This window comes from Caloenas nicobarica, chromosome 10, assembly GCF_036013445.1.
Source record: "Caloenas nicobarica isolate bCalNic1 chromosome 10, bCalNic1.hap1, whole genome shotgun sequence".
Lineage (NCBI taxonomy): Eukaryota > Metazoa > Chordata > Aves > Columbiformes > Columbidae > Caloenas > Caloenas nicobarica.
This window is the reverse complement of record NC_088254.1, coordinates 7319686-7322253: the sequence shown is the minus strand read 5'-3', so window position 1 is coordinate 7322253 and position 2568 is coordinate 7319686.

The window sequence follows — 2568 nt, the reverse complement described above, 5'->3', positions numbered from 1 at the left end:
TTTTCAGTCAAATTTTCTTTACCCAACCACTCCGGTGGCTATTCTAACCTCATGGACAGACAAACATATGTGTTTCCACTTAGTGACTCCTGCTGTCTCAATATTTCATACATTTTGCAACCATTTACATATCCTCTTGATAATTCTTTATAAGAAAATGAGGAAATCTAAAAAAAGAAAAAAGCCCCACTTAATTCACCTCAGGTGTCAAAGTAGTTTTTAAGACCAGATTGCACAACATGAGCATACATACATTTACAAATCAACTGTGTTGGATTGTGTCCCCCTTCTCCTTTCTCAGGGATGGATATTTATGTTACACAATAATTACAATGAAGACACACCCTAACCGCAGCCTTACTCTGTAAATATATTTGCACTCAGAAGCTTTTTGTTAGGTTCTTTCACACACTGGGGAAAGAATAAACACCAAACAATACAAAACCCAAACCAGTACTGGAACATAGTACCTGACTCTTCCATTGTTTGTTTTCCTGGTTAAATACCTACATTGGGGAGCGTCTGAACAGGAGTCTTGCCTTTCTTCAAGCTGCCCTCTGCTTTTGGTAGCAAGCCGTCTTTTCACGTCATGCTGAAGATGCTCCAAACCCAACTTCCTATTGCAAAAAATCTCTGTGTGGTTGATAAACTTGTTTGTTTGTTTCATGCTAGATAAAATTCTGAGAAAAAAAAAAATCTAAACGAGATGCCTTAAGTAAATAACATAAATCACACGGAAACATATTTACACTGGGTAACATTTTATTGCAAGGTGGCATGGAATCTCAGAGACATTCTGTCGTCACTCTCTCCAAGTTGTTAAGCTCTGCACTGCCTGGTCAGTTTGGGACCAACAGAATATTCGAATCAAACCACACTGGCTTGAACAGTTTTCTTTAATATTTTTAACTTGTTTTTTAAAAAAAAGGAACTATGGAAATAGCATAGCTGAACCAATGCCCACCAAAACTTTTATAAAGGTACTTACCTACTGTACAGCTGTAACTGAGCAAGAAAAATTGGCTAACACATAGCTTCTGTATTCCTGTTTTATCACAGTTGTGGTCATTGATAAAAGGAAGCAAAAATCATAAGATAACTTCTGACTGGAAAAATAAGATATGCATTTTTAAGTTTTAAAATAAAATGTCATTTTAGCTCAGCACTACTACAAGTTTCTCAAAAATACACACACCAGCATAAAGTAAGGTGCTCTCATTTCTGAATCACTGCTTAATAACAAAAAAGGAGTCTTGGCTAGTTTTCAATAATTCGACACGAGGTAGAGCACTAGGAGGTAGATTTTTATGTTTTATATGGAAGAAAAATATAGCAAAAGACCAGGAGCATTTTGATGTGCTGGAGACCTCGATGGCAACAAATACACTTTCCTTGGTTTGGCTGGGTCTGACAGTGCATATTATAAATTCAGGTTCTTTTGATTCTGGAATTTTTTGGGTTTTCTTGTTTTAACTGTAAAGTATGAATGCAATTAAGTGTAGCATGGTGGAAAGAAACCCTATGCCAAACCTACAGTTTGCTATCAAGTGAATGCCTCCACATTTCAAATGAACCTGTATCTTACTTGCTGCTTTGCATTGATCCAATTTTGCAAGGTTTTTATTGTACTGTATATTAACTGTGAGGCTAATATAGTTTTCCTAGTATTTTCATGGGTACTTCCGTAATATTTGCATTATTCCTAATACTCTGCATTCTATTAGTTGTATAGATAAATACTTAAAGACAGTTCAAAGTGCAGGTATTTCAGTATTTTTTTCATGTTCGTTTGCTTCAGATTTCACTGCTATAAAAATCACAATTTTCCCCTTTTGAATTGGAAGTCATGTGAGGTACAATTCTACTGTTTCATTTCACAGAAAATGAAAGAACATTGTAAGTTTTTTTTGCAAGACCACAAATATTATTGAGTTTGTGTGATGAGTTGCCTAACCACTGTGAGTTAGGGAAAAACCAGATCTGTTTGCCTCCATAGATTTCCTCCTTTCTTTTTAAAATCTCATATACCAAGATACACAGTTTTAACAACTTGATACAATTCAGGTAACAGGCATTCACATTCCAATAATTTCTGTGACTGCTGAAAGTGCTCTTGTGCTGTAGTTAGTAAAGAGGCATTTAAGATATCTAGCTAAAGGAATTCTACAGGTCAGCTATGTCTGTGCACGTACTTTGAAACAAGTCATAAACACATTTCTCTTTAACATTACACCTTAATAGAGGGATATCGGGGCAGGGGCTGAGGTGTGGAATCAAAAGGAGAACTAAACATCAGCAAAAATCATAGGCTTCGTGTTCTAAGCTCAGTTTGTTGTAAAAATCATCTTTTCCAAGAAGAGCGTCATTTCATCTTTAGCAAAGGAGAAACCACTCCAGCCCATTTATTTAGGGCTTAATAATTCAGCATGAATCAGTAGGTGCATTGCAAGCAAGTTGTTTGAATAGCCTGGAGAAACAATATTCGCGCTAGGTTTTATTAGTACTGAGATTATGGGACAGCCTATTCTGAGTGACACGAGAACTATGTAATCTTTAAATTAAATGGTA